General features: G+C 36.7%; 1 long non-coding RNA gene across 1 annotated transcript; it reads right to left on the bottom strand.

Moving 5' to 3' along the window:
* Positions 1-1,595: 1,595 nt before the first annotated feature.
* Positions 1,596-25,644, bottom strand: LOC132490679 (uncharacterized). The gene is made up of 6 exons (XR_009532591.1): positions 25,492-25,644; positions 22,595-22,706; positions 20,854-21,005; positions 4,239-4,313; positions 2,753-2,866; positions 1,596-1,732 (listed from the first exon to the last, which is right to left on the bottom strand). It is a non-coding gene; the product is annotated as an uncharacterized LOC132490679 (long non-coding RNA).
* Between the last annotated feature and the right edge of the window lie 418 nt (positions 25,645-26,062).

Genomic DNA, 26,062 nt, shown 5'->3' with positions numbered 1-26,062 from the left:
TTAATAAAGTTATAACCTTAGTCCTATAGCAAGTGTTACTTGTGGAAATAATTCAACCATATTTAAATTATTCACATATTGGTCCTTTTTAAAAAAATCATCTGTTGTGGTTTGAATTTTGTTCTCCCGAAAGACATGCTGACGTCCTAGCCCCTGGTACCTGTGTATGTGATCTAACTTGGAAATAGGGTCTTTGGAGATGTAATTAAGATACAAGTTAAGATGAGGTGATACTGGATTAGAGTGGGCTCTAAATCCAACCACTGGTGTCCTTATAAGAAGAACAAAGGATACCAGACGCATAGAATAGAAAGCTGTGTAAAGACAAAGGCAGAAATTGGAGAGATACAGCTGCAAACCAAGGAACGCCAAGGACTGCTGTCAACCACCAGAAGCGAGGAGAGCCCTAGAACAGATCCTCCCTCTGAGCTCCCAAGAAAGACCCAAGCCGTCTGACACCTTGATTCGTACTTATGGCCCCCAGAACTGTGAGTAAATAAATTTCTATTGTTTTAAGCCACCTAGTCTGTGGTACTTTGTTTCCTCAGCTCCAGGAAACTAACATACAATCATACTTCCTATTTGGCTTCTATCAACTCTGTTTGTTTGATAAATTTGTCTTTGTATTTTCTCTGCAGTCTAGCGGCTGGATTGGGAAAAAGAAAGGGCTTGAAGTCCAAAAGAGTTTGAGCCCTGACTCAACCTATTTTGAACTCTGAATTTAGGCAAGTTACTCAGATGTTCCGATTCTCAGTTTCCTCAACTATGAAATAGGGATAGAAACTTTCATTCATTCATCAAGTCATCCATTCCTTTGGCAAGTACTGATTCAACAGATACTGTCTGCCAAGCACTGTGCAAGGCACACAGATAGATATTAAATAGGCAATTACTAAATTCTGCAAAGGTAAATCAGATGCTAAGGGAGGGCACAATTTGACCACATAAGCTAACCTTGAGGTGGTTATGAGGATTCAATGAGAAGTATGTGAATGTGCTTTATAATCTGTACTTTAAATATAAACAAAGGTATTATTATAAGTATATAATAATATAAGTAGGATCAGATGGATTAAAGAGAATGGGTGTTGTCTCTGTTCCCTCTGGTCAAACTGGTAAATATTAAATAAAAAAAATTTGTTGGTGGGATTTCAGAGGACTGGTAGGAGAAACTGTTGGAGATCTAAGAGGGAATCAAAGTATATGAGAGATTTGTGAATTTATTCATCACTCATTCAACAAAACAGACCTGGTCATGCTCCTCATGGAGTTTAGCCAAAGCCCACCAATCATGGATTGCAATTAAGTGAGATGGTTGATAATTGATCCTTTTTTCTTCCAAAAGGAGATAAAATGGATGTTCATGTTGACTCATCAAGTGGTATACATATAGGAAATAATATCAGTATATCAATAACAGGAAGGTAAAGTAGCTATTGGTGTTACATTGGGAAAATGAGTAATAGAACAGAACAGAATAAACTGTCTTATATCAAACATCTCTGAAGTTAGGCAGCTAAATATTTGAAAGTTCAAACCACTGGTACCTGCATGATGATGGTGCAAAAATCTCCTCAGTAAATATGTCAAGGATCGTCATCTGATTTCTTTTGGAATCAGCCAGCCACTGGAAAGACTTCTCCCTTGGCATCCAGAACACATGACTCTCCCACTCTCATAAAGTAAGTAGCCAAGAGTTTTCCATGCAAGCACAAGTACTGTCCTATTAAAACTTTATGAAGTGACATACAGTCATCTTTCAGAAACCAGTCATGTAGCTACTCTAAATGAAAATTCCCAACACAAAGGTTCATCCTCTAAATAAAGATGATACCAGAGTACAGAAAGAGTCACAGAGCTGGGGCTCTGGATACATACACTGACCACCTCAATCTACTGGCCCAACTCTCGGACTTTCCAGCTCTAGGGTCAATAACGTATCTTTCACTTTTTCCCCCCAAAGTTAAAAAAAGAACACAAGAACAAATACTAAAACAATGATAATATGTGTTGGTGTAAATAAATACACAAAAGTTTATATTCCTACCTATTTCAAAAAAGGCTTTGTAGCTGTTTTTTTTAATACTTTTGATAATAAAATACTTAATTCTGCTATTACAGGACTTATATTAAGTCCTATAATATATTATAGGTTTTATTAAGAATATTAAGTTTTTAATATCACATATAAAAGCTTTAATATTACAACTAACATTTTTTCATGTTAATTCATGGTATAAATTTCATTTTAAAAAACTCATATTGGGGCCTCCCTGGTGGCGCAAGTGGTTGAGAGTCCGCCTGCCGATGCAGGGGATACGGGTTCGTGCCCCGGTCTGGGAGGATCCCATATGCCACGGAGCGGCTGGGCCCGTAAGCCATGGCCGCTGAGCCTGCGCGTCCGGAGCCTGTGCTCCGCAACGGGGGAGGCCACAACAGTGAGAGGCCCGCATACCGCAAAAAAACAAACAAACAAACAAACAAACAAAAAAAACTCATATTGGATTTCTTTCGTCCCTTCAAGATTCAAAGAAGAGTAACCATAGCTCCAAGCCTTGCCAGCAATAATTCAAAATAAACTACCTAATCAGCAAGAAGAGATTTGTTTCATGGACTCTGAGGGAATTCTAGTTAATGAGGCTCATACGCCTAACGGGCATCAAAAAACTGTGAGGAAAATACAGCAGCATGAATAGCATTTTAGTTATAATTATATCTACCTTAAAATATCTCAATTATATTTATTACTTACCCTAAGATCATCCATACTTCTGAAGCTTTTCTGCTATCATATATTCTGGCCTCTAGATCCTTTTCTTTAACACTTCCATGGCACTTCTCATAGGGTTGACTGGTCCAGCTGAAACTGAAGTGGGCAAATGTGGTTTGAATATGGGAAAGATATGATTGAACAACAAGAGACAATTTGAGAGCCTGAACATTCTACGCAGAGATGGCAAGTGTGTGTAAGAGAATATGGACATTTAGAGAAATCACAAGGAATCACAACAGGATCTAGAAGGATCTAGAGACATATGTATATACACATACACACACATATACATTCAGCTAAGAGGCAAAATATGATATCTAATTACTGTTTCAAACCTCTAACTTTAGTTATAAAATGTTAGGGTTGAAAATGTATAAGAGGTGATCTATATACCTCATTTTTCTCGTTTTACAGTCGTCTTAGTCATTTCAGGCTGCTATAACAAACTACCATAAACTGGTCGCTTAAACAACAAACATTTCTCATAGTCCTGGAGACTGGGAAGTCCAAGATCAAGGCACCTACAGATCCAGTTCTGTTGAGAGCCCACGTCTCATTTCCAAAAGGCTGCCTTCTCACTATGTCCTTGCAGGGCAGAGAGAGATGACTCTGTTGTCTCTTCCTCTTCTTATAAGGGCACCAACACTATCAGATTAGGACCTCAACCTGATGACCTTAATGAGCCTCCTCATAGTCCCTATCTCCAAATACAGTCACGAGGGGGGTTATGGGCGCAACTTATGAATTTGAGGGGATACACACATTCAGTCCATAACAACGGGTGTGTAACCAAGAGCAGGAAAGGTGAAATTGCTTGTTCAAGGTCACAGAGTATGCAGTTGGTTGGAGGTGGGCAAGCCAAAACCTGAATAGCCCATGGTTAGGACAGGAGCCTAGACCTCACTGAGCTTGGAGAAGAGGGACTGACCTGGAAAGATTATGCTCCTGAAGAAAATCCTCCCTTTCTCTTTCCTTTTCTCCCTTCCATGGTCTAGGTGCTCCTCTAAAACTACATCACCAGCCACTTAGTTTCACTCCACATTGTACTTACTGACAGTGCAAGGGTTCATATTTGTTTTTTTTTTTTTTAGTGGAAACTAGCACATCAACTAACAGTAAATCTCAGCAATTCTTTACTCATCTGTGTATGTCCAACAATTATGAAGACATGCTCTTTTATTTATTTGATTGCGTGATGAGAGTCTAGAGGTTTTTCATTTGCTATTTTTTCCTCCTGTGCATTAAAATTGTGCACTCTTCAAGGGGAAACGTAACTGAGAATGTATATGAACAAACTAAAGTTTGATTTAAGCACTACCATTAGTTTTCTTCTATCGACTACCCATAGCTGTTTTTTTTTTAAAGTAAGTAATTTTTGAACTCAGTATCATCAATATAATAAAAAAAGGCACAGGGCTGGCGTGTTTTGTGGCCCTTCAGCCTGAAAGGTGTCTTGTCTTCTTACTTTTTCTCCTGAGGCTCAGTCTTTGAAGAGAACAAAGTAGTTCTGGAGTTTCTCTTCCTTCCCCAGAGTCATTATCTGAAGAGCAAAGAAAATAAAGCAGAATGTTGCTTCACCAAGGCACTCCTCAATCTTTCATGCTTGTTTCAGCTTGTGATAGTGGTGGCATTGTTCCAGGCTATGGGGAAAATAGGCTCTTACATGAAGTGCTTAAGCAAAGAGTAATTTATTAATACTAACACAGATGAGTACATAGGCGCTAAAAGAAATAAACAAAAGGAAGAAGCCCTTTAGGCATGCTTGCAACAATAAAAGCACTATTCCCTCAAGGGCCACCCTAAGAAACAGCATTTTCTCTCAGGCCCTTGTCTCTAAAATTTCACACATTCTACTGCTTTTTCTCAGTGCCCCAGTTTATTCCTAGGTGGACTAGCCAGTCTCTGGTCAGTCACAACAGAAGACTAGAATTAGAAGTATGTAAAATAGGTTATTTCCTGCCTCACCACAAAATGACATAATTGCTCCCTGAAGATTATCAAATTTAAAACTGGTTTAGTTTTTCAGCTTGCAATACAAATTCAATATAGAAATGCCTATCTGGTGATTTGTATCTCATCAATCACCAAGGAGAGAAAATTAGCCCAGCTATTTTTTTCTCAGATATCGGACAACTATAATTTCCACACAAAATTTTCTATTTCAACACATTTTAAGTGGAAATCTTTCTAAAATGCATCAGAAGTTTTCACAACTCTACCAATAGGGTAAAAACAACGTAATTTAAATTGTTACTAATCTCAGGATTATCCAAGTGGGTCCTAGTCTTCCAGATTAAGAAACTGCTTTGTCAAAGAGCAACATGGCCTCTCCTAAGTGAACTGCAGCAAGCCAGGCAGCTGCTAGGTAGAAAGGACTCCTATGAGTCTAGGCCAGTGGAACCTTCAAGTGACATGACTATTCTCAGAAGTTCTGGGAAAGAGTCCTATTTAACTCCTCCAGAGCAAAGACTTGGCATGAGACCACAGCCACCCCAGAGTTACAGATGGGGCTGTCTCGTTATTCTGTGGGAAATTTGCTTCTTTACTTGGCACGTGCTACACAGTATGTCATTTTCTGCCCACAGTTTGGTGAAAAGAGAACTTCTCTAAGCTCCTCTTTAAGCATGTACATGCAATGCAAAAGCTAGGCTTCTGAGTGCCAAGTATAACTGGATAAAGGACAAAGGAATAAGATCATCTATTCTCTAAAAATACCTTGCGTAATACAACCCAAAGAATGCACTCTACCTTCAAGCCTATGGCTTGTTCAAATAAATGTAATCATCACTACCCTTGAATTAAATGGATAATAAAAGGTTATAAACATGTTGTAAAATAATTCAAACTCAGTCATAGCAATGATTTTTCTATGTTTTGGGCAAAGGGTTAATCTCTGAAGAATACCAATAGCCAAATTGGTATTCTTGGTACAAATACCAATGGTTAAAATATCTATAAGAAAGATACTAATTCAAACCCCTTCACCTACTTGGATATAGTTTGCTAGAAATAAGTTTTGTTGACAGATGTTGATAGAGATACTTAAGAAAACATTATGACCAAAAAGAGATGTATAAATGTTATAGTTCAAGTATAATTCATACACTTCCTTCCCCAAGATTCTTCATTATACACTAGCTTCAATTTTTTTTAATAGTAGGTGTATTTTACAATACTTTGATCCTCTTCAATATTCTGGCATGACTCCCATTTTCCTAATGAAGCCCATATTTTAGCATTCTTAAGTTTATATATTACAAATGTAAGAGTCAGGTCTCTCAGTTGCAAAATAACAGAAACCCTCCCAATTCAAAGTGGCTTAGTTTCTAAACAGGGAATTTATTGACTCATATAAACGGCCAATCCAGGGATGCAGCAGACCTCAAATATAAAAGGATTTACGGGCTCAAAGAATTTCATTACAGTTCTCTCTCTCCATCTCTCTACTCTTTCTGTATTTCTTTGTCTTCATTATTTAAGGAGATATTTTCCCCTTGGCAGTCAAGGAAGGTACCAGCAGCCTCAGGTCACAAACTCCAGGAAAGAAAACCATTGGCTCTTCTTGGGTTTCATAAAGTCATACCAGATACAGAAATAAAAGCATAATTTCCTAATGGAACTCAAAGACAAAAGAAGCATGCTGGACAGTAAAAAAAAAAAAAAAAAAAAACCTACGAAATTACACTGCAAATTACAAATTAACTTTTTAAGAATCTTACAGACTAACATAAGGGTTAGCTTTATCATTTTTAAATTTTAGTGAAAATATCAAATCAACAAGCAAATATTATATGACTGTATATTATGCTCAAGAGATATAAATGTTATAAAAGCCAAAGTTTCAACCACTGAAGAATCATAGTCTAGTTGGTGGTTGACAAAATTTGATGCATGACAAATGAATGAATGGAAGATGTGATTTTAACCAAGTGCTAAATATTACAGCACATATTATAACCTTAATACTAATTCAGGAAAGCAAGGATGATTGTGGAGTAGAACAATCATTGAAGGTTTACAGAGATGGTGAAAACTATTTTATTTCATGAAAGATGGATTGTCTTTGAATTGTTGGAAGAGGGTGGGAAAGAGTGAGGGTTGAAGGAAAAAGAATGAAATGTCTCAGAGGTGGGCATTCTATATGTAGAGACCTGATGGTAGACAACAGCCCATTCATAATGGAGAATTCATGTTGAGGATAAGGTAAGATGGTTACAGAGAAGTTAGCTGATGGAAGATTTTGAATACTGGGTTTGAATTTGAACTAGTTATAATTTCTCTATATGTAGGTTTGCAGAAGAATAGAGAGGGAAATCCAGCTGCAGGTCATGATATAATTGGAGTTCAGAGTCTGGAATAGTACTTCTTCTCTGAGACAGGGGCCGTCACTTCCATTTACGCAGGTTGTAAGCTGTACAACGCTAGTGGGCACCAACCACGTTGCAGTGTGAACGGTGCTTCTGTAAGTTGGGAAATACACAACCCTTATAAAAATATATGGTCCATCTAGATGACTTCAAGAAACAAAACATATCAATTTGAAGGGGGTGGAAGATAGGTAGGTACTAGGTAGAAGTTAGAGAGAAGGTTGAAGAGAAAAGTGGAGACCAGATTATGGAGTGCCTTGAATTCCAGGCTAAGAAATACAGACTTTATTCTGCGTTTAATGCAGGGAAATTGGGGAGCTATTGAAGGATTCTGACTAGAATAGTGAAGTAGCAATCAGTGTTTGAGGAAAATTAAATTTAGGCTACAGGTCCAGGATTGATTCAAGGGGGCAGAAATTAGCAAAATAGAGAACTATGAAAAGATCATTAGAGCAGTGCAGGAAAAAACTGGACCATAAGATAGAAAGCAAAGGAGATCTTTGGGAGGTATTTTAAAAAGAAAAAAAAGGTTAAAAGAAAGAAAGGCAAGAAAGTGGAATTTTGTGAACCTCTTACAAAAGAAACATATGTCCTGGGACATATTATTATTATTTAGGTAGAGAATAAAGAACAGAAATTACATTTCTTTCAGATCACTCCCAGTGACTTTACTGCTGGCAGTTATATAGTTCTTTAGAGTTTACACAGTAATTTCAAATACATTATTCCATTTGGATAAAGATATTTTTTGAAATCATGAAACTAAGCACAGTCCTAAGCTTATATATAAAGGTAAAATCTAAACTACAGAAATTTTTATTCATCATCTATGATAGAATGCAATTTAATATTGTAATGACAAACTTCCATGTGTTTATTTGGACCGGAAAAGAATGGGCAGTAATACCAGCATGTCTGAAACCAAACTTTCCATGTACTCTGGATCTTATTTCTTTCTGATCTCATTCTTCTTCAGGGACCTTGTTCCCTGTCTTTCCTCTTCCCATCCCTGATCTTCCCTTCAGCATTTTAGAAAAATATTCTTTAACCTATTTCCATCCTGAGTCATCTCTTCACTTTCCATCAGTCTAAGCTGCTGACAGCGTAAGTGTATGTTTCATGTCTCTACCTCCTCTGCATGCATTGGCACTTCTCAATCCATCCCACCTCTGTAAGGTTTTCTCCCTAGAGATAACACAAACCTCCTATTTGTTATTTTTGTTGGACTTTTTTCAGTATTTACCATATTTGACCTCTTGGCAGTGGATGATAGTTTTCCTCTTCTTCATTCTTGAAACTCCTGCCTTGGGTTCCTGGTCTCATTCTGTTATCTTGCCTCTGTGACTTTGACTTTCTCCTGTCCTTTCATATTTATAATCCTCCAGGGTTCCATCCTTCACCCTCTACCCTTTCTTTTTATACACACTTCCTCTGGGGAATTTCATCCTCTCCTTCTAAAGCTTATATACTGACCACTGTCAATTCTGTATCTCCAATCCAAATCCAAAGCAGTATATTTACAATTGGATGCCCCATATACGCTCCACGAAACATGTCCAGCACTAAACTTCTCACTGGTACCTCAAGTCTGTCCTTCTTTCCATACTCTCTTCAGAAATTATGGACCCACTGTTCACACAAGGATCTAAGGTAGAACACAGAGAACTGTCTTTGATTCCTTTCTTCTTCATCTTCCATGTGATGGTTAATTTTATATGTTAACACAATTGGACCAGATATTGGTGCACAGATTTTGATTAAATATTATTTCTGGGTGTGCCTGTGAGGGTGTTTCTGGATGACGTTAAAATTTAAATTGGTAGTCTGAATAAAGCAGATTGAGCAAAATTACTTTCTATGGGGCTGCATGTTTGCCATCCTTCCTGAAATTATATTGATTTTTCAATAGAATTCTTCCTAATAACACTCTTGCACACAAATCCTTTTTTCAAGGTCCCTTTCTGAGGATTCCAAGTTAGAACAAGTTTTAATGGCTGGTTAATATTTTTATATACCATTTATATCAGAATTTAACTATTTCCCAATAGTTCAGTGTTTAGATTGTTTCCATTTTTCTCTACAATAACTAGCTTTGTAATGATTACAAATAGTTCAGTGTTTAAATTGTTTCTATTTTTCTCTACAATAACTAGCTTTGTAATGATTATCTTTGTATGCAGAAATGTTCTCATGTGTTCTAGATTGCTTTCCACGGATATATTCCTAGAAGGGAAATTACTAAATCAAAAGGCATGAAGGCATATTCTACAGTGCTTGATCTATCTGTATTGCTTTCAAAAATATTCTTACCACAATAAGCCAATCTTAATGTAAACATTTTTTAAAACTTATTTGATTAGTTATGAGATTATTAGCATTGTTTTTATTTCTTTGATCACTGAGATTAAATATTTTCTTACATATCTACTGGTTGTTTACCTCCTATTTATAAACTTTGCAATTTTAAATTATCCTAGTGTTTTTTAACAATATACATATAATTATATAACTTAAAGTTGTTAAATCTGTCATTTACGCAATCTATTGAATCTATGCAAATATTCTGTTTGCTTTTAAGTTTTTAAAAATTGTTTAAAATACAACAGTTTTGATTTTTGAGTAATCCAATCTATTTATTTGTTTTCCTTTGTGATTTCTTCTAATGCTTCCCTACTCAGAAAATTGTTCTGCAATTAAAATCAGATAAATTTTATCTTACATTTTTTTCTCGAATTTTTTCTCTCTTTCCTATGTCACTCTTTAACATTTATCTTGTGAATCCCTCTGTTATTTACTTTGACACATGGCAGAGATCGAAAATAGATTCCATCTTGTGTGCCAAGTTTATTCACTCACTCAATAAAAATATATTCAATGTTTACTATGTACCAGGCACAGTGTTAGGCATCATTGTTAGAGGCAAATGTTGAGAGGGATACTGAAGTCACATTTGAAGTCACTCAGTGGGAGAGTGCACTTAACTGATTGCCATTGGGAGAGAGAAGAGGGAGGGGAAATGTGTGGCCCCATAGCCTAGTGCTAGGGATTTTGCCCTCTTTTTGCATGTTGTGCTATCAACTCACTCCTTGTAGAGAAACAGATCTTATGATCGGGGATATGCTCAATAATGTTAAAAACTGCAAATGAGTCAAAAGCATAATTATCCTGAAAAGAATAAATAGGTTTTCAGGAGTAAGTAAAAATATCTGCTCCCCTCCCACCCCACTGCTTCATTTAATCACTTAAAAGTAGTAAGATAAAACAAATTACCTTTTCTATAAGTATTTTAACATGGTTATAATCATATTGTTTGTACAATTTTATATTCTACCTTTTCCATTTAACATTATAAAATATTTGCATATGCCATAAGCTTCTTAGTAAACATAATATCTGATAGTGATACCTAACAGGTTTCAATGGACCAATTACTCTTTTCAAAGCAGAGTTAGTCTCTTTTCTTAAATAAATAGACATTTTTATAGATTCTCTACTTGAGATATTATCAGACAACCATGCCCACTTTTTCAGGTGTACACATTTAATCCAAGTGAATTAATATAAGCACACACTACCTGACGTCCTCAAGCAAATTTCTTTTTCTATTAGCCAGGCAGTGTTTTCAATTTTCTTCTTTTTGGTAACTCTGAAGACCATTCATTCCATAATTCATTGAGCCTCTAAAATGCAAAATGATCTATAATAGGGCACTGCCTTAAGAAATCATGTTCCATATATTCTAATATATTTAAATGTAGCCCTTTACATTCTTAACCTACTCCTCTCTACTAGCTCCTTTCTAAAACTTTTAAGTGTATGCTAATCCAAAAACAAAAGCCCAAACTCCAAAACCAAACTTCTTCTCAACCTAGTTTCTTCCTCAAACTCCACCCAATCTATCTTCCTTCTCAGCCAAACATAACAAAAGCAGAGTCCACTCTTACTACTTCTCTCCTCTTAATTATCTATCACCCATTTATGCCCCAAGTACTGCAATCTTCCACCCCACCCCTAATCAGTTAACTTTACTTGACCTCTCTGTAACTCAATCAGAAAGACTCCCCTCTCTCTTCAAAGTACCCTCTTCCCAACACCTTTGCTTTCACTGTTACTTCTCTCACATACCTTGTTCTTAATCACCTATTCCTCCTTTTATCTCACTAGCCTTTGAATGTACAGTAGAAGTCCTTAACTCCAGGTAACTAATTCACAGGATTAGAGGAGGCTCTTCTCCTCTCTGTAAATGGGTTCCTTCCCCACCACACTTCAGGGCTGAAGGCTCCTGGCACAAAAAATTGAACCTCCAATCCATCTGTGTATACTTACTGACCGATATGCTCAGTCAGTAGAGACAAATAGTTTATTCTAAAAATTGTTTATGCAATTACACTTGCTGTTTTTATTATGAAATTTAATCAAATGTTATATAAACTAATGAGATATGAGAGTAAAAAAAGAGTTGTTTCTATGAAAATTAATGAGTGGTTTGGAAAAGCTTCATAATGGTTGGTAGCTTAAAGAAAAATTGCAGTCAAATTAGGTGAAAAACAAGGCCAAGAAAAATATTTTTCAAATCTAGACATATTTTACATTGAGTGACCTTACCATGCACGTGTCTTTAAGTTCTTGCACCACTCAACAAAGCTAAAACTGGAATCTGAATGATGCGCTATGGCTTAACAGACAAAGGTGAGCTCCAACCAACAACAGATCCACACACAAAGCAAAAACCTTGACCCTGCATCAAGAGAGAATTAAAGGAAAGTAGATTTATGTGTTTTAAGATGTTTATGCATCACCTATTTTTCCCAGCTGTAACTGACTCTACTGATTAACCTGTCCCAGTTGCCTTGTCTAAGAGGCATTCATTAGAAATATCTTGATTACATCATGAGGCCTCTTCTTTCCTTGCTTTGCTGTCTCCTTGAGAAATTTAATTTCCAACCAGAGCTTCAGTTTAGCCTTTAAAAAAATAACCACCACATCTGCAAGCTCTTCACAGAAGGGTCCAAGATTCATTCATCATCAAATCTTCACCTTCTGCTGCCCTCACTGCATTGTGCCTTGCACACAGTAACTACTTCAAAAATTATTGAGATTTAAAGCATAATGAAAATGTTAGTCCATAAGTTACAAACCAAGAATTAGAAATCTGGTTGAAATTGGTGTATTACAAGAAAACTCCTCTGTTTTGAAGTCATAATTTACCCCCTCTCAACAGTTAAAGGAAAGAAATTCAATCGCTAATTATAATCAGAAAACTATCAGTTTTAACTGGGTAGCTGAAGCTAATTTTAAAAATCAACTATAGTTTTCCAGAAATGTACAAACAAATTTAGGTGGACAATGACAAGTACCACTACAGCTTTCAATTTTATCTAAATGAAGGCTAAAGTTTTGCTAATCTCTTGAATCCTGTGGGTTTATTCTCTCTGAAGCAATTTCCTCTAAGCTAGATAGGACAGATATGATTATCTCTTCCATTTGACAAATGAGAGAATTAATGGTTCCTGACTTACCCTTGACCTTATAGATAGTTTGTGACTTAAATGGGATTTGTATCCAGGCGTTAGGTATCTTGAGTCACCTTTTAATTTTTCCTAAGCTCCTTCATAATTGGGCAGGAAAATCAGGAACTAAATAGTGAAAAGCCAAACTTTTCTAACCACAATTATCACTCCTCTTTTTATCAGGTTGTCTAGGATTATGCCTTTAGAGTTCAGTCCTTTAACACATTTTCCCACAAAATTCTTGGGAGGAATAATAAGTTAATAATTCATTCTTTAACATCTTTCTATTAATTAATATATCCAATTTGCTTTCCTTTGATTAAGTAATTACCTGAGGAAAAGGAAAGGAAAGTAATGGGCATTTTGAGAAAGAATTTGTTTCTTTTTTTTTTCATTTTTAAAACTTGAGGTTTCTTGTCCCATTTCTTTTCAAACCCTCATCCTGATCTTCTGTTGAAGATGGAGCCATCTTTGGCTTCCAGGCATCATTCTCCATCTAAGATCCACAATGTGCTTACTAAAAAGAAACCTAATGTTAATTGAAACTGTTTTTTGTTTCATTTTTTTCTTGCCATTTACATTTTGCCTATACCTGTTTGTGACTATCATTCTGTCCCTAGTCCATGAATGTTTTTCTCATGCTTTCAACAGGGAACTCTCATCATCATAATACAATTCCTAGTCACACATCGCCTTTTTTCTGGCATTCCTTTAATCCAACTCTTCCCCATCTCATAAGCCTAAATTTACTTATCACTTGTGCTAGAATAACAAATACATCACACAAGCCAAAACTTAATTAGCATATTTTCTGAAATTATGTGATGTTGAATGAAAAATTCTGCTAACGCACATAAAAATTAGTATAACTATTCAGACTACAAAGTTGTTTATACACTTTGTCTCAGAAATAGCATTCCTGGGAATTTATCCTTAAAAAATATAATTAGCAGATGTAAAAACAAACAAAAAACCAAATACAGCATTTATAAAATATTCACTGTTAATTATTTTTTAAAAAAGCTATCCAAATGTCCAAATATAGGAGACCAGCTAAGTACGTTACATCATTGAATAGGATAGATAGGTAGACATTTAAAAGTATAATGATTAAGACTATATAGGAAACCAAAATATTATAAATGTAGTGGTAATTAAAAAGCATTATATAAAACAATATGCTGTTTTATAATTTTAATTAAATAAAATATAACTATGCCGATCAAAAATAGATGGTAATACGCAAAAGTGGAAATAGTTGCTGTGCTAAATGAAGGAGTTGTTAGTGAAAATTTTTTTCAGAAATTATTATTGTCGCTTTGTTTTCTGTTTGCTTGACTTTTAGTTTTATTGATATTTTAAATTAATAAACAATGTTAATTTCATGTAAATAATTGAGGTTTAATTGACATATAATATTATATTAGGTTCAAGTGTACAACATGATTTTATATTTATATATACTGTGAAATGATCACTGCAATAAGTCTAATTATCATCCATCACCATACAAAGTTACAAACTTTTTTTCTTCATTTGATGAGAACGTTTAAGATTTATTTCCTTTGTGATTTTCAAATAAATAAAACAATATTGACTACAGTCATCACACTGTACATTATATCCCCATGACTTATTTATTTTATAACTGCAAGTTTGTACCTCTTCATCCTCTTTACTCATTTGCCCCACCTGCCACCCACTTCTGCTCTGGCAGCTACCAATCTGTTCTCTATATCATGAGTTTGGGTGTTTTTTCTGTTTTGTTTGTTCATTTGTTTTATTTCTTAGAGTCCACGTGTAAGTGAAATCACGTGGTATTTGTCTTTCTCTGTCTGGTTTATTTCACTTAGCCTAATACCCTCAATGTCCATCAATGTTGTCACAAATGGCAAGATTTCATTCTTTGTTAGGGCTTATTAGTATTCCATTGTATATTATACCACATCTTCTTTATCCATTCGTCTATCAATGAACACTTAGATTATTTTCATATCTCGGCTATTATAAATAATACTGCAATTATAGTGGGGTTGCAGAGATATTTTGAGTTAATGTTTTTATTTCCTTTGGACAAATATCCATGAGTAGAATTGCTGGATCATATGGTAGTTCTATTTTTAACTTTTTGAGGAACCTCCAAACTGTTTTCCATAGTGGCTGCACCAATTTACATTCCACCAACAGTACACAAGTGTCCCTTTTCTCCACATCCTCCTTTGTTGTCTTTTTGATAAAGCCATTCTAACAGGTGTAAGATGGTATCTTATTGTGATTTTGATGTGCACTTCCCTGATGATTAGTGATGTTCAGCATCTTTTCATGTGCTTGTTGCCCATCTGTATGTCTTCTTTGGAAAAGTGTCTGTTCTGGTCCTCTGCCCATTTTTTAACTGGATTTTCTTCTGCTCTTGATTTGTATGAGTTCCTTATATATTTTCAATATTAACCTCTTATCATATATGTGATTGGCAAATACTTTTTCCCATTTCATAGGTTGCCTTTTTCTTTTGTTGATGGTCTCCTTTACTGGGAAGAAACTTTTTAGTTTGATGTAGTTCCACTTGTTTATTTTTGCTTATGTTGCCTTTGCTTTTGGAGTCATACCCAAAAAATCACTGCCAAGACCAATGTCACTTATGTTTTCTTCTAGAAGGTTTATGGTTTCAGGTCTTACATGCGAATCTTTAATCCATTTTGACCTAATTCCTGTATATGGTGTAAGATAGTGATCTAGTTTCATACTTTTGTGTGTTGCTGTCCAATTTTCCCAACACCATTACTTAAGAAACTGTTTTTCCCCATTGTGTATCCTTAGTCCTTTGTCACAAATTAATTGATCATATATGCATGGGTTTATGTCTGAGGTCTCTATTCTGTTCCATTGATCTATGTATCTGTTTATATGCCAATACCATACTGCTTTGATTACTATAGCTTTGCAATATAGTTTGAAATCAGGGATCATGGTGCCTCCAGCTTTGTTCTTGTTTCTCAAGATTGCTTTGGCTATCTTGGATCTTTTGTAGTTTATACAAATTTTACAATTGCTCTATTTCTGTAAAAAGTGCCATGGAATTTTGATAGGGACTGCAATGAATCTGTAGATAGCTTTGGGTAATACGGACATTTTAACAATGTTAAATGTTAACATCGTTAACATTTTTATCTTTTATCTTTATTTTTTATCTACTTTTATCTTTTTATCTTTTTGGTTAAATTTATTTGTAGGAATTCAGTGCAACTGTAAATGGTACTATTTTCTTAATTTCTCTTTCTGATAACTCATTTTAGAGTATAGAAATGCAACCAATATTTGTATACTGATTTTGTTCCCTATAACTTAGCTGGATTTGTTTATTAGTTCTAACAGTTTTTTTTTGTAGAGTCTTCAGGGTTTTCTACATATAAAATCATGTCATCCAAAAATAGTGACAGTTTTACCTCTTCCTTTCCAGTATGGATGCCTTTTATTTCCTTTTCTAACCTAATTGCTGTGACTAGGACTTCCAATATTATGTTGAGTAAAAGTGGAAAGAGTGGGCACACTTCTCTTGTTCTGGATTTTAGAGCTGAAAGCTTTTCACCTTTCAGTATGATGTTAGCTGTGGGCTTGTCATGTATATGTTTAGGAACGTTCCCTCTATACCTACTTTATTGAGAGTGATTTTTTTAACCATAAATGGGTTTTGAATTTTGTCAAATGCTTTTTCTGCATCTATTGAGATGATCATATGATTTTTATCCTTCATTTTGTATCATGTTGATTGATTTGCAGATGTTGAATCATCCTTGCATCCCTGGAATAAATCCCACTTGATCATGATGTATGATCCTTTTTATGTATTGTTGAATTCAGTTTGCTAGTATTTTGTTGAAGATGTTTACATCTATGTTCATCAGGCATATTGGCCTATAATTTTCCTTCTTTGTGGTGTCCCTGTCCATTTTAGGTATCAGAGTAATGCTGGCCTTGTAAAATGAGTTTGGAAACATTTCCTCCTATTCAATTTTTTCAAAGAATTTGAGAAGGATAGGTATTAAATCTTTTTTGAATGTTTGGTAGAATTCATCAGTGAAACTGCCTAGTCCTGGACTTTGTTTTTTGAAAGGTTTTTTATTACTCTTTCATTCTCCATACTAGTAATCAATCTATTCAGATCTTCTATTTCTTCATGATTCAGTCTTGGAAGATTGTATGTTTCTAGGAATTTATCCATTTCTTCTAGGTTGTCCATTTTAATGGCATATAGTTGCTTGTAGTAGTTTCTTATGATCCTTTGTTTATTGTGGTATCATTTGTAATTTCTCCTCTTTCATTTCTGATTTTATTTATTTTGGTCCTATTTTTTTTCTTAGTGAGTCTAGCTAAAGGTTTGTCAATTTTGTTTATCTTTTTGAAGAACCAGCTTTTCGTTTTACTGATTTTTTTAAAATTGTCTTTTTAGTTTCTGTTCAATTTATTTCTGCTCTAATCTTTATTATGTCCTTCCTTCTACTAACTTTGGGCTTCACTTGTTTTTCTTTTTCTAGTTCCTTTAGGTATAAAGTTGTTCGTTTATTTGAGATTTTTGTTAGCTGAGGTAGGTCTGTATCACTATGAACTTCCCTCTTAGAACTGCTTTTGCTGCATTACATAGATTTTAGTATGTTGTATTTCCATATTCATTTGTCTTAAGGTATTTTTTTAAAATTTCTCCTTTGATTTCTTCATTGACCTATTGGTTGTTCAGTAGCATGTTGTTTAGTCTCCACATATTTATGATTTTTTGCAGTTTTCTCCTTGTAATTGGTTTCTGCTTTCATATTATTATGGTTGGAAAAATGCTTGAAATGATCTTCTTAAATCTATTGAGACTTGTTTTGTGGCCTAAAATATAATCTATCCTAAAGAGTATTCCATGTACATTTGAGAAGAATATGCACTTTGCTGCTTTTGGATGAAATGTTCTCTATACATCTATTAAATTCATCTGGTCTAATGTGTCATTTAAGGCAAATGTTTCCTTATAGATTTTCAGCCTGGATGATCTATCCATCAATATAAGGGGGTATTAAAGTCCTCTATTCTTATTGTATTGCTGTCTATTTTGCCCTTTAGGTTTGTTAATATTTACTTTGAATATTTAGGTGCTCTGATTTTATGTGTATAAATATTTACATATGTTATATCTTCTTATTCAATTGACCCCTTTATCATTATGAATTGCCCATCTTTGTCTTTCAGTACAGCCTTTCTTTTAAACTCTATTTTGTCTGATGTAATTATAGCTACCCCAGCTTTCTTTTAGTTTCCATTTGCATAAAACATCTTTTTCCATCTGTTCACTTTGAGTCTGTGTGTCCTTATATCTGAAATGAGTCTCTTGTAGGCAGCATTTAGATGGATCTTTTTTTGTTTTTTAATCATTCAGACACTTTGTGCTTTGATTGGAGCATGTGGTCCATTTATATTTAAAGTAATTATTGATAGTTATGTACTTATTGCCATTTTGTTAACTGTTTTCTATTTTGAAGCTCCTCTCTGTTTTGCTCTTCTTCTTTTGCTCTGTTCCTTTGTAGTTGGATGACTTTCTTTAGTGTTATGCTAAGATTCCTTTCTAATTGCTTTTTTGTGTACAGGTTTTTTTCTTTGAGGCTCACATATGACAGCCTGTGCTTGTGTGTATGTGTGTGTGTGTGTGTATACTTATATATATATATATATATATATATATATATATATATATATCAGTCTTTCATAAGTTGATAGCGAGTTTGAACATATTCTAAAACTCCACATTTTTCCTCTCTTCCAACATATTTTGTTTTTGATGTCACATTTCACTGTATATCCCTTAACTAATTATTGTAGTTATTGTTATTGTTACAACTTTTCTCTTTTAAACTTCATACTAGCTTTATATGATTAATCTACTGCCTTTACTATATATTTACCTTTACCAGTGAGAATTTTACTTTCACATGTTTTCTTGTTATGAATTAGTGCCCTTTCTTTTCAGCTTAAAGAATCCCCTTTAAAATTTCTTATAAGGTCAGTTTAGTGATGATTAACTCCTTTAGCTTTGCTTGTCTGAAAAACTCTTGTCTCTCCTTCAATTCTGGATGATAAATTTGCTGGGTAAGGTATCTGCTTGGAAGATTTTTTATTTCAGCACTTTGAATATATCATGCTACTCTCTTCTGGCCTGCAAAGTTTCTGCTGAAAAATCTGCTGATAGTCTTATGGGGGTTTCCTTGGATATAGTAAGTATTTTTATCTTTATCATTAACTTATGGTATCTTAATTATAATGTGTCTTGGTGTGGATTTCTTTGGTTTCATCTTATTTGGAACTCTCTGTGATTTCTAGACCAGCATACCTCTTTCCTTCCCCAGGTTAAGGAAGTTTTCAACCATTATTTTTTTCAAATAAGTTTTCTGCCCCTTTTCTCTCTCTCTCTTCTCCTTCTCCGACCCCTATAATGCAAATGTTATTCCACTTGATGCTGTCCCATAGGTCCATTAGGCTATCTTCAATTTTTAAATTTCTTTCTTTTTGGGGGAGGGTGCTGCTCTGTTTAAGTGAGTTCCACTGCCCTGTCTTCCAGGTTGCTGTTCTGTTCTTTGCTTCATCTAGTCAGCTGTTGAAGCCCTCTAGTGTATTTTTTCAGTTTGGTTGTTGTTTTCTTCAGTTTTGTGACTTCTGTTTGGTACTTCCTTACATTTTCTGTCTCCTTGTTGAGTTCTCACTGTGTTCATCCATTCTAACCCCCAGTTTGGTGAGCATTTTTATGACCAGTACTTTGAACTCTTTATCAGGTAGATTACTTATCTCCATTTCAGTCCTTTTGCTGAGGTTTTATCTTATTCTTTCTTTTGGAACATATTCCTCTGTTTCCTCATTTTGCTTGACCCTGTGTTGGTTTTTATGTATTAGGTGCAACAACTACCTTTCCCAGTCTTAAGGATTGGCCTTGTATAGGAGATGAACCTTTCTAGCTCAACCTTGTCCTAGCTCTTGGCTTTCTCTCAAACATTTTGATTGTCTGAGCAGCCTAATTTATTCTTGATAGGTCCCATTTGTTGAGCATGTGTGAAAAGGAGAAGTCTCAGTTAGCCTGTTGGAAGCCAGACACTCAGGCAGTATTTTTTAAAGTATGCCAACATATACAGTCTTATGAATGGTACCTCATTTGTAAGCCCTGCTGGCCTCCAGACCAGGTGATCTGGAAGTGTCCCATGGGTTACAGTTGCAAAAACTGGGGCTCTAGATGAGTGTATAAGTTCCTTTCTGGGACGTACTAGTGAGCTGTAGTGAGGCCAAGGGAGAACGCAAAGATGGCTCCTCCAGACTCATTCCTGAGAGCTCCTCTGTAGCCTCCAGATGTGTGGCAAACATGAAGCCTGACCCACAAGCTGACGCTCTGGGACAAGTAAACAGGCCTTTTTCACAGGCAGACTTGGGGTGTGTTTCAGTCTGATGTCTGTGCAGTGCCCGTGGCCTGCCAAGAACTGTCTCTCCAATTGTTTCAGTCCTGTGGGGCTCAGAAATGCAAGCTCCAGCTACCAGAGCCAGGCAATCAAGGATCGTTTCCTGTGTGAATCACGTTTGCCTACAGCTTTAGCGAGGCAGCAGGGGAGTGCAGGGTCAAGGCATGCCCACCAGCTTTATCGAGGCAGTGAGAGAGCACAGGGTTGGGGAGCATCCACTGTTTTTTGCAAGGGAGTGGGAGAGCACAGGCATGGGGCACACCCTCAGGCTTTAGTGGGGAAGCTGGAGAGGGATGTGATTGCACATGCCTGTGGTGCTAGCAAGGTAGAGGGAGAGTGCAAAAAGAGAGAGCTGGGGGTCAGGCCCCTGACCCTAATGCTTTAAGATTAGCAAATGAACCTCCTTCACATTCAGCCTACAAGCTTTTCAAGCTGCTGCTTTTGCATTGGGTCCCTGGGAACATTAGTTTGCACACAAGCCCTTTAAGAGCAGAATCTCAGTTCCCTAAAGCCCTTTGGGTCTCCTGGATGTAAGCCCCATTGGTTTTCACAGCCAGACGTTTGGGGGGCTCTTCTCTCTGGTGCAGGTCCCAGGGATTAGGGTGCCTGATGTGGTGCATGAGCACTTCATTTCTCAGGGAAAAGCTCTGTATTTGTGAGATCCCTACAGATTGGGGCTCTCTGTGCAGGGAGTGGGGTTTCTGGTGAGAATGTATCTCTCCCTCTCCTACCTGTCTCGATGTGGCTCTTTTATCCTTCGTTGTGGAGGAGCTGTTCAGCTAGTTTTCAGGTCTTTTTCAGAGGGACTTGTTCCATATGTGTGTCCATGGGAGGAAGTGAATTCAGGATCTTCTACACAGCCATCTTGAACTTTCTCTCAAGACTGTGGAAGGATTATTTTAGATTAGTATACTTGTCTTCAAGAAGGAAAGTCCAATGTATTATATGTACATGGGTGGGTGGTGAAGAGTGGAGAGCACAGTCAAAGGCAAGGATTCTGGGAAACTAAAGGCAATCATTAGGATGTTGGATGCCAGGAGTTGGAGTTGAACTAGAGAATAGAATGAGAAGGAGCAGAATAACACGAGACAAATATTTCTATTTCACAATTTTAATTTGAGCTGAACTTAATCCTGAGGTAACTTGATTCTTCTTATTTATTTGAAAATTTGCTCTACTTTATTTCTAGGTAAAAACATTGATAGTCCCTTTGTTTTGACTCAAAATGTTCCTGGAAACTAGAGCATAAAGAATGTTTATGAGGCAGGTTATGATTTCCTTTAGGAACAGTTCTGAAACTGAATATAGAATATCTGACCCAGGATTCAGCATTAGATACATCATAAATATGACCAGCCATGTCTCATGACGATTAAGAAATTACTATAGGGCTTCCCTGGTGGCACAGTGGTTGAGAGTCCGTCTGCCGATGCAGGGGACACGGGTTCGTGCCCTGGTCCGGGAAGATCCCACATGCCACAGAGCGGCTGGGCCCGTTAGCCATGGCCGTTGAGCCTGTGTGTCCAGAGCCTGTGCTCCGCAGCGGGAGAGGCCACAACAGTGAGAGGCCCGCGTAACGCAAAAAAAAAAAAAAAAAAAAAAAGAAAGAAAGAAATTACTATAAATACCTACAGATAACATATAAAATTAAAATACCAATTCTATAAAATGGTCATGGATAAACCAAACACCTCTTTAATACAAAGGACTCCAACAAACTATACGTTTAGAGGGGAACATTTAAAGATGTATGTTTCATTGGCCACTGATCTTTTCTGTGGTCCATCTGCTTATCTGAAGTGTCTGAGTTACTGAAGGCAGTGAGCTAGTGAAAAGCTGCCTGAACCAGGGAGCAGAAGATTTGGGAAGTTCGCTTCACTTCTGAGTCTCACTTACGGTCCCTTTCCATTCATTCTAACATTCTATGGAACAAAACTATTTTCTAAAATTAATATGTTAGCTATAATAAACATTAAGCAACAAATTCAAAATAATTTCTTGTGCCATCTTAGAATTTGGAAGACTTTAGGGTATCCTGGATGGTCCTGCTTTAGAAGGTTAAAGAAGTTTGAAATGATAATTTCTGTGTCTTTAGCTACACATCCGGTGGCAAGTAGAACCTTCTAAATCATTTCCTCCATTATCAGAGTGTGTTCAGAAAGTATTTACCAGTGGTGCTGATGGTGTGGTTTCTGTTATTGAAAAGCATTTTACTTTTCATCTAATCATCTACTTTCCCCTTTACTCTCCTCTAACTCCTTAAATAGTTCAAAGTTACCCACGTGGCAGCTTAGAGACAGACCAAAGCAAGGCACCAAGACACATTGAGTGGGGTTTCAATTGCTTTGTTAAGCGTTTAGCGACAGGGTTACCTTGTTAATCTGCTAACAATTACCACCAGGTCATTAGCAAAATCTTGTAAAAAGGAGTTATAAAAACATCTCTCACAGAATCCTCAAAAAGACAGAATACCTTGAATGTAGCTTCCTTTACCCCTCGGAAACAGGCAGGTATAGATGGCATGCAGGAAGCCTGTGTGCTAATTAGGTGATAGCCAAAAGGCAGAGATAAAGAGTGAAGTTTCCTATAGAGAAAAAAAGATAGTTGATTTCAGCAATTTTCACATGAAAAGGTTAAAACTCGTTTATTAATACCGAAACGCCATTTAAAATTTTATTTACTTATTTTTAATTGAGTATAATTGACATACAGCATCATATTAGTTTCAGAGGTACAATATAATGATTTTATATATGCATTTATTTGAAATGAGCACTACAATGTCTAGTTAACATCCATCACCACACCTAGTTATATATTTTTAAAATATTATTTAAAATTCATCATCTTAAGTGTTGATTTCTCTTGCAAATTAAAAAAATATTGAATTCAATTTGTAAAGAGATTTAAATGAAAAATTTGCTCTAGGATCCTGAACATTATTAATTTAAAGTCATTTATTTTATAAATTAGCTGTATCTCTTGACTATAATTTTCTTGCCTTCCCCTATTTGGAAAATGAACAAATTTTGTTAGAATGACAAATTTACTAAAACTGGAGAGACTACTAAGGTTCCCAAATGTTGCCTTAGCCCTTCTCAAATGTAAAATTTTGAATCTCTTTAATTTCTTCCTGTCTGTCTTAGGAATAAAACATTAAACTGGAGAAATTCCTCAAGATTTACAATTTTTAAATTTTACATACTATATTGTTAAATATATGGCATATAGAAATATAATTATATAATACTATTTTTTAAATGCTAGAAACAAAAATAAGATAGAACTTACAACAGAGCTAGCAAGACCAGAATGAATAGCTCATCTATTACAAGTTCTGCCCAAAGGCAATGTTATGTAAATTCAATTTATAGACGTTAAATAGCTTGGCCTTTGAAAAGCTCTACACTGATATTTTCAAGAAACTAGCAGCACACTCCAACCTGAAAAAGTAATACTATGAAGACGCTGCCATTAGTGATTTTATGTACTTCTACATACCCTTCTTGAATTTGAAATAATGGATAAGTTCAGGTAATAATTTTTGTTCTCTTTCAAATTTTATGACTTCAGTATTGAGTTGTGTTTTATGACCTACATTTATTATATTCTGTAGAGTCAGCCAGCAGCTTTAGGCAAAGAATACCTTCGGAGTCTGAAATCAGACTTTGGGAAGAAATCAGAGATTTAAAATGAGTAACCATGCATTCTGGAAGCATAGGAATTTTCCAAAGATTTTGAAAAACAACCAAATACTGCATACTGTGTAATATATGAGCAATAATTTCCCAATCCTCTAGACAACTTCTTTTTCTTCTGTGGCTAGGATAATTATCTATTCATGTATGGGCAAGGATTGTTGCTATAAAACTTAATTTCTTCCAGAGCAGTTTTGGTAGTTTTTTTTGGAGGAAGAGTTTGTTTAGCAAATTGTACACTGACAACGGTGAGGAATTTTTAGTTACGAGGAATTCTGACAAGGTCACAGGAATTATCCAGTCTCAGTTTCCAGTCTTTAGTTACATTGAAAGAGTGAAATTTAAACAGTGGTAAATTCAATAACAAGTAACGTTACGTAATATTTACATGACAGGACAAAAACTAAAACTTCAGACCTTTTTCTCTTTAAATTAGGTTCTCACGCTAATGGACCAGATATAATTTGTTTATGTAACTTGCTTAAAAAGCATGAGAACCTGGCTTCTATAGGAGAAAGAGATCGAAAGAGGATTCTGATCTGGGTTATAATCCTGTTGCGCTCCTAGCTTTCTAGAAGGTCCTAGAGCTATCACAGTACTTTGATAAGCTTTGCTTTCTTTATTTACCAATATGTGGGCCAAATACTTAACCTGGCTGTGATGAATAGTAAACGAAAGCATTTAAAAAATATAACGTAAGTTATTTATTAGGGAAAAGCACATGCCAGGCACACTTAGTTTTTATGGTAGAATAAACGTCACAGGCTAGCTAGGTTGTAAATTTTGTTAGTTTTATGGCTTTTAACACGAAAAAATTTCTGCACCAGGGGCTGTCTTTAAGTTGTATTTGTGGCTAAACAGATCTACCCTCATTTTGAGTACTCACTGGCCATTATTGATAGTGATAACTAAAATCTGGTTGAAGTATCTTAAAAAGTATGCAGTATGTGGTAAATTCCATGACATGACTGAGGCATTTGAGAAATAATTTACTTTTTTAGAATTTAGGTCAAGAGAAGCAAAATTATAATTTATGCATAACCTCAATTTTTTTCCCTCAAGTACATAGAAAGAACAAACGTACTATGGATTTTCTTTGAAGAGGTTTGTAGTTATTATGTTTGTTTTACTTGTTTTTACATAGGGAACCTTTGTTGGCCTTTAAAATGTAACTTAGCAGTGTAACTGATGTATTTTTGCCAACAGTAAAACAAATACATATGACAAAATAAATGCATACTCATTTCAGCCTGTAAGATTTGTTTTAAAATTATTTTATTTGCAGCCAGGGGTAACATATGAGATCATTTCTTTCCCCTCTGCCAAAGAGAAGCTGATTTCCCCAACCCACGTGTACAGTTGAGCAGTAAGTCTAGCATGCTAGCGCGCTCGAGTCTCCGGACCTGTGTCTTGCCATCTATGGGGACACACGCATCCGTGATAGTACACTGGATATGCAAGGCATCTCCGGTTCACAAGAAAATTGTGCTGACCATGTAGCTATCCCGTGTGCCTGCCGCTTCTGCCCACTGGACAGGGAAAGAAAGGGTGCTTGGTGGAGTGTACACATCTGTTCCTATCCACTCTCTCCCACTTTATACACTGTACTCCTCTCCCCACGTGCGTTCCAAGGGCAGGATTACACACACACACACACACACACACACACACCCGTATCTCTCCCAGCCGTCACCCGGGACGCGTCTCCCGCTCACTCCGACCTCCAAGCCGCTGGCTCCGCGGCCTCTCCCCGCCACCAGCACTCCACGTGGGCATACCCCGGCGCCAGCCGACCGCGCGGCCCACGGAGCCCCTCGCCGGCCCCCGCGCTCGAGGGAAGGCGCGGCCCCGGGGTCGGACGGACAAAGCGGGCGTCCAATCGAGCCCGGCACTGCCTCCCCGAAGGGAGGGAGCGGCGGCTCTGACGGGCCCAATGAGCGGGGAGCCCGAGTGGGACTTCCTCCCGGAATCCCGTTGGCCAGAATAGCGGGGCCGTGGGTGACACGTAAGTTAGGTGGGAGGCGGCGGCGGCCGAGGCTCCGCAGCCCCGTCAGTGACACCGGCCCGCCGTCCCCCAAACCCGGCCGGGGCAGCCGGCCCCCACCCAGCTACTCACCCCCGCGGGCCGCGCGCCGAGGCGCCGCCTGGTGCCCGGCTCCCTTTGTCGGGCGCGCACCCCCTCCTTTTGGTGGCAACAAAGTCGCGCAGTGGGAGCCGCCGCGAGGGGGCGGGGAGCGGCAGA

Source organism: Mesoplodon densirostris, chromosome 5, assembly GCF_025265405.1.
Source record: "Mesoplodon densirostris isolate mMesDen1 chromosome 5, mMesDen1 primary haplotype, whole genome shotgun sequence".
Classification (NCBI taxonomy): Eukaryota; Metazoa; Chordata; class Mammalia; order Artiodactyla; family Ziphiidae; genus Mesoplodon; species Mesoplodon densirostris.
Note: the sequence above shows the minus strand (reverse complement) of the source record. Positions and strands in the feature narration are given on the sequence as shown.